The sequence below is a fragment of the Patagioenas fasciata genome, unplaced genomic scaffold (genome assembly GCF_037038585.1).
Source record: "Patagioenas fasciata isolate bPatFas1 unplaced genomic scaffold, bPatFas1.hap1 Unplaced_141, whole genome shotgun sequence".
Taxonomy (NCBI): domain Eukaryota; kingdom Metazoa; phylum Chordata; class Aves; order Columbiformes; family Columbidae; genus Patagioenas; species Patagioenas fasciata.
Window position 1 is genome coordinate 197067 of NW_027288557.1, and position 7057 is coordinate 204123.

The window sequence follows — 7057 nt, forward strand, 5'->3', positions numbered from 1 at the left end:
ATTTCTACGTGGACGGGAGATGCCAAAGGCTACAGGGAGGTCTTTCCGTCGAGGCGTGAGGTTGGGATCAGACCCCCTCACTCTCTAAACTCCTCTGCGGACGGGAGCCCGGGTGCGGCTGGATCCGAACTTAGCCCTGCGCTGGATCTACGGTTGGCCTCCCGGCCGTGCAGGGGAGAGGGAAAACACCTAAGATATTATATTGACATATGGCCAAAGGACTGTATGTGCACACCTGACTCCTTATACCGCTCAGCCTGAATTTCTGAATGGCATCGCTCTACGCCTCGGCATCCCTACCTCCCTTCCAGAGGCACGGGGACGGTTGGGTCATGGTCTAAGTCCTCGGTCTATCGGGGCAAACTCTCCGGCAAAATCCATGTAAATAACCAACCGAACGGAGCGGTACTGCGGGAAGGCTGACTGGAGCTGCCTCTTCTGCTGAGGTCCCAGCCGAGCGTGGAAATCCCTGGGTATTTATACCCTTACAAACTATTCACCCACCCCTCTACGCTGCGATTGCATCCAATAGCGATAGTCGAGTCTCTGGTCTTCTTGCTTCTCAGCGGATCCTGTGCGCTGACCTCGCGCTGGACTCGGCTCTGCGCAGCCGTAGATTCGGTTTACGGTCCGTAGGAGCTTCCCGACGGCCTCGAATGTGGCATTTTTGGCGACAGAAGCCTATTCCTGCGGGAACGTGTAAAGCGCGCCTTATGGGATGGGTGACGATCGGAGTCTGTAGCTGCTTTTGTTACCATCGAGTAAAGGCTATAATTATGAGTGCTACATAGCCTAACAAAACGCCTTTCTATAAGTGACTCATATTGACAATGTGGTCACCTGCAAAGAAAAAAACCAAAAAGATTTCATTAAAACAGGCTTTGTCTATGAAATAACAGCACACCACAGACAACACTAATCATCAATGGTCTCTGTAACGACTGCAAAACACCACTAAAAGGACTTACGACTCCCCTGCCCCCAGCTACTGCGTCCCAGATGACTTCTGGCTATACATTTTAACACATCAACAGATTAACCGTGGACTCCTAGAGCTCATTCCACCCGCCCCTGACTCCACACCGCCGGGCAGAGCAGCTCCGAGCCGAACGTGCACGTGCGCAGACAAACGTGCCACAGAACGTTACAGGCGACATCATGTCAACAACACCAACAACACCCAACAATGGGAACAACTCCCAATCAGAGAGGCATCGATCAAAAAAACCTGCAGGGGGGCACTGGTGTGGCGAGGAGCCTCCACTACAACCCCAGAAAACAAAGGAGCCGAAAGTCACGGCCCCTTATAAGACGGCGGCACTGGCGCGCACACACACACAGAGGAGACGGCGGCACTGGCGCGCACACACACACAGAGGAGACGGCGGCACTGGCGCGCACACACACACAGAGGAGACGGCGGCACTGGCGCGCACACACACACAGAGGAGACGGCGGCACTGGCGCGCACACACACACAGCGGAGACGGGGGCACTGGCGCGCACACACACACAGCGGAGACGGGGGCACTGGCGCGCACACACACACAGCGGAGACGGGGGCACTGGCGCGCACACACACACAGAGGAGACGGGGGCACTGGCGCGCACACACACACAGAGGAGACGGGGGCACTGGCGCGCACACACACACAGAGGAGACGGGGGCACTGGCGCGCACACACACACAGAGGAGACGGCGGCACTGGCGCGCACACACACACAGAGGAGACGGCGGCACTGGCGCGCACACACACAGAGGAGACGGCGGCGCTACTTAAAACCTTCAAGACGCTGGGAAGAAGTGCCAGTCCCTTAGACTGGAGGGGTACAGAGCAGAGCTGCCGATGCAGCCCAGAATTACACCATAAAACACAACTGAGTAGAAACATCCAAAATGCAAAAACCATCCACGCTTTCAGCTGCTGATACAAGAAAACTGGGACCTGATTGGCGCTACGCCAACTGGCACCGGCGTTCCGGATCCCGGGATGGTGCCCGGGATGCCTGTCGGGTCCCTCAAGCGCGATGAGAGCCCGGGACCGTCTGGCAGGCACAATGCAAGCCTCCCGACCTGCAATACAACACTGACACTAGGCTGGAGCTGCCCTGCCCAGGACACCCTGGCATCGCACTGTGAAGTTCCCTGCCCAAAAGGGACTGTTCCTGGAACACCCTTGCCCCAAAGAGAACTTTACCCCCCTCCCGGCAGTTCCCAACCCCTACCCAGCCCTCCAGCCTCCACTTATCTTTCAGAGGGCCAAGAGACTGAATCCATCTTCAACAGAGGAAAACACCACATATGCTGATGGAGATCTTCCTGCATCACCAAGTTCCTCCTCAACATCTGCAATAACACAAGAAAACACACACTCACTAAGCAAAGCCAGCACACAATATAAAGGCACAAGGCACATCTTCCCTCTGACACCACGCACCGACCCACCTGCTTACGGCGCTCTGCTCGGCTCTTCCGTCGCTCTTTCGTGCCATGTTGTCCCTCTGCATCTGAAATCAAGGTATTCAACAAGTCACTGAGATGCTCATCAACAGCTTGACCATTCCACAGGTCTGTTTTCTATTCAGGAATCCCACCAGAAGCTCTAATTGAGTCCCTAAAACACTGGGGAACAGACTGCCAGCTCCCCTGCCCACAGCTACTGCATCCCAGATGACCGCACAACCTTTGCCTACACAACTGAATCTGTCAACAGATTAACCGTGGACTCCTAGAGCTCACTCCACCCGCCCCTGACTCCACACCGCCGGGCAGAGCAGCTCCGAGCCGAACGTGCACGTGCGCAGTCAAACTCGCCACAGAACGCTATGGACTACACGACCGCAATGGCACCAAAAACACTCCGCAACGACAGCGACACCAAAACCAGAGAAGGCATCAATCCAAATGCCCTGCAGGGAGGCAGTGATGAGGCAAGGAGGCTCTTCTGCAACCCCAGGAAAAAGGAGCCCAACGTCACGGCCCCTTATGAGACGGCGACGGCACTGGCGCCCACACACACAGAGACGGCGGCGGCACTGGAGCCCACACACACAGAGACGGCGGTACAACCTAAGAACTTCTTCCCAGCATCTTGAAGTGCCAGTCCCTTAGACTGGAGGGGTAGAGAGCAGAGCTGCTGAAGCAGCCCAGAATGACACCATAGGTCACTGCTGACCAGAAATGCCCAAAATGCAAGCACCGTCCACGCTTTTGGCTGATGATACAAGAATCCAGCACCCGATTGGCTCTACACCAATTAACACCAGCATTCCGGATCCCGGGATGGCACCTGAGAGGCCCGTTGGGCCCCCGGAGTACAGCGAGACCCCGGGATCGTCTGACAGGTGCAAGGCAGGCTTCCCGAACTACACGACAACGCAGACGCAGGCTGGAGCTGCCCTGCCCGGCACGTGCTGGCATCGCACTGTAAAGTTCCCTAGGTCCTTTACCCACCCCAAGAGGACTTTTCCTGGACAGCCCTTCTCCTTATCACAACTTTACCCGCCTCCCTGCGATTCCCGGCCCCTTCCCAGCCCCTGTGCCTCCACTTATCTTTCAGAGGGCCGAGGGACCAAATCCACCTTCGACAGAGAAAACGCCACGTGCGCTAACGGAGATGTTCCTGCATTGCCGGGTTCCTCTTCAACATCTACAGTAACACGGGAAAACACACGCTCACTAAGCCGTACCAGCATACGGTATCGCGGGGTAAACACCAACTCCTTCCGCGACACCCACCTCCTAAGTTCCTTGGCGTTCTGTTCGGCGCGTCGTGCCACGGGTGCGGTCACAAACCCTCATTGCTCGTGGCACCTAAGACATTGGGAAACAAAAGAACTGTAGGGCTTGGAGCGAGTCCCCAGCCTCACGCTCCTTCTCGCCCACACCCCGGCTCACCAGAAACGCTCCTCCGAGTCCAAAGGGCCCAAAAGGAGCCTGCAAAACAAGAAGGAAATGCTGAACCGAGACACCGGGCTCCTTGACACCCACCACCGCCTCACCTTCTCGGCTGCTGGTCGGCGTGCAGCTTCGCCCCTCCGAGCTGGTCCGCGGCACCTGCAAAAACAAAGGCATCTGCTCCGACGCTGCCTGAAAACAGCCTGCCCACAGACAATTCCATCTCCCGCTCCTTTACCTTGGCCGCTCGCCCACCTGGCTGCCTTTGCTTTTGACTGCAACGCTGTTGACCACAGAGGTTCAGCTACCACCTGTAAAACACAACCAAAGGATGCTCATACCTGCACCGGCAACACAAGACCTGAAATGAGCTGCTGCTTTGGCCCAGCACTCGTTCCTCACCTTGCCCAAGGAGCTGCAGTGCCGATACCCAGCTTTCCTCTTTGTTTAACACCTGTAAAACAGACAAACAACCCAACTTAGATAAAGACAGAGGGCACATCTTCCCTCTGACACCACGCACCGACCCACCTGCTTACGGCGCTCTGCTCGGCTCTTCCGTCGCTCTTTCGTGCCATGTTGTTCCTCTGCATCTGAAATCAAGGTATTCAACAAGTCACTGAGATGCTCATCAACAGCTTGACCATTCCACAGGTCTGCTTTCTATTCAGGAATCCCACCAGAAGCTCTAATTGAGTCCCTAAAACACTGGGGAACAGACTGCCAGCTCCCCTGCCCACAGCTACTGCATCCCAGATGACCGCACAACCTTTGCCTACACAACTGAATCTGTCAACAGATTAACCGTGGACTCCTAGAGCTCACTCCACCCACCCCTGACTCCACACCGCCGGGCAGAGCAGCTCCGAGCCGAACGTGCACGTGCGCAGTCAAACACGCCACAGAACGCTATGGACGACACGACCGCAATGGCACTAAAAACACTCCGCAACGACAGCGACACCAAAACCAGAGAAGGCATCAATCCAAATGCCCTGCAGGGAGGCAGTGATGAGGCAAGGAGCCTCTTCTGCAACCCCAGGAAAAAGGAGCTGAACATCACAGTCCCTTATGAGACGGCGGCACCGGCGCACACACACACAGAGGAGACGGCGGCACAACCTAAGAACTTCTTCCCAGCATCTTGAAATGCCAGTCCCTAGGACTGGAGGGGTAGAGAGCAGAGCTGCTGATGCAGCCCAGAATGACACCATAAATCACAACTGACCAGAAACATCCAAAATGCAAGCACCATCCACGCTTTTGGCTGATGATACAAGAATCCAGCACCCAATTGGCACTACGCCAATTAGCACCAGCATTCCGGATCCCGGGATGGCACCTGAGAGGCCCATTGGGCCCCTGGAGCACAGCGAGACCCCGGGATCGTCTGACAGACGCAAGGCAGGCATCCCGAGCTACACGACAACGCAGACGCAGGCTGGAGCTGCCCTGCCCGGCACATGCTGGCATCGCACTGTAAAGTTCCCTGGGCCCTTAACCCACCCAAAGGGGACTTTTCCTGGACAGGGAAAGCCCTTATCAGAACTTTACCCCCATCCCTGCGATTCCCGGCCCCTTCCCAGCCCCCGTGCCTCCACTTATCTTTAAGAGGGCCAAGGGACCGAATCCACCTTCGACAGAGAAAACGCCACGTGCGCTAATGGAAATGTTCCTGCATTGCCGGGGTCCTCTTCAACATCTACAGTAACACAGGAAAACACACGCTCACTAAGCCATGCCAGCATACGGTATCGCGGGGTAAACGCCGACTCCTCCCGCAACACCCACCTGCTCCTAAGTTCCTCGGCGTTCCGTTCGGTGCGTCGTGTCACGGGTGCGGTCACAAACCCTCATCGCTCGTAACGCCTAAGACAGCGAGAAACAAAAGAACTGTAGGGCTTGGAGCGTGTCCCCAGCCCCACGCTCCTCCTTGCCCATACCCCGGTTCACCAGAAACGCTCCTCCGAGTCCAAAGGGCCCAAAAGGAGCCTGCAAAACAAGAAGGAAACGCTGAACCGAGTCACCGGGCGACACCGGGCTCCTCGACACCCACAGCCGCCTCACCTTCTCGGCTGCTGGTCGGTGTGCGGCTTCGCCCCTCCGAGCTGGTCCACGGCACCTGCGAGAACAAAGGCACCTGCTCAGACGCTGCTCAAAAACAGCCCGCCCGTAGACGTGCCCGTCTCCAGCTCCTTTACCTTGGCCGCTCTCTCACCTGCCTGCCCATCCTTGCTTTTGACTGCAACGCCGTTGACCACAGAGGTTCAGCTGCCACCTGTAAAACACAACCCAATGACGCTCATACCTGCACTGGCAACACGGGACCTGAAACGAGCTCCTGCTTCGGCCCGACGCTCGTTGTTCACCTTGCCCGAGGAGTTGCGGTGCTAATACCCAGGTTTCCTCTTCGCTTCTATGAAAGAGACAAATGACCAAACTTACATAGAGCCACACGGCACATCTTCCCGCTGGCATCACACACCGACCCACCTGCTTATGGCGCGCTGCTCACCTCTTCTGTTGCTCTTTCGAACCAAGTCATCCCTCTACCTCTGAAATCAAGGTATTCAACAAGTCACCCAGACGCTCATCAACAGCTTGACCATTCCACAGGTTTGCTTTCTATTCAGGAATCCCACCCGACACTCTAATTGAGTCCCTAAAACACTGGGGAACGGACTGCCAGCTCCCCTGCCCACAGCTACTGCATCCCAGATGACCGCACAACCTTTGCCTACACAACTGAATCTGTCAACAGATTAACCGTGGACTCCTAGAGCTCACTCCACCTGCCCCTGACTCCACACCACCGGGCAGAGCAGCTCCGAGCCGAACGTGCACGTACGCAGACAAACGTGCCACAGAACGTTACAGGCGACATCATGTCAACAACACCAACAACACCCAACAATGGGAACAACTCCCAATCAGAGAGGCATCGATCAAAAAAACCTGCAGGGGGGCACTGGTGTGGCGAGGAGCCTCCACTGCAACCCCAGAAAACAAAGGAGCCGAACGTCACGGCCCCTTATAAGACGGCGGCACTAGCGCACACACACACACAGAGGAGACGGCGGCACTGGCGCGCACACACACAGAGGAGACGGCGGCACTGGCGCGCACACACACAGAGGAGACGGCGGCACTGGCGCGCAC